Genomic DNA, 292 nt, shown 5'->3' on the forward strand with positions numbered 1-292 from the left:
GTTATTCATGTGCTTCTTTATGCTAATGTAAGTGTGCTGCTCGTCTTATACACTGCTTTAGAATTGTTCATGTGAATATTAACCATTTTTATTTCAGAATGCCTATATTGTTGCCACATAGACAATGTTTCATGCTTTCTGAAGCTAAAATACACTCAGCGGTCACTTTATTAGGTACACCTTATTAGTACTGTGTTGGACCCCCTTTTGCTTCCAGAACTGCCTTGATCCTTTATGGCACAGATTCAGCAAGGTACTGGTAATATTCCTCAGAGATTATGGTCCATATTGA

This window comes from Danio aesculapii, chromosome 11, assembly GCF_903798145.1.
Source record: "Danio aesculapii chromosome 11, fDanAes4.1, whole genome shotgun sequence".
NCBI lineage: Eukaryota > Metazoa > Chordata > Actinopteri > Cypriniformes > Danionidae > Danio > Danio aesculapii.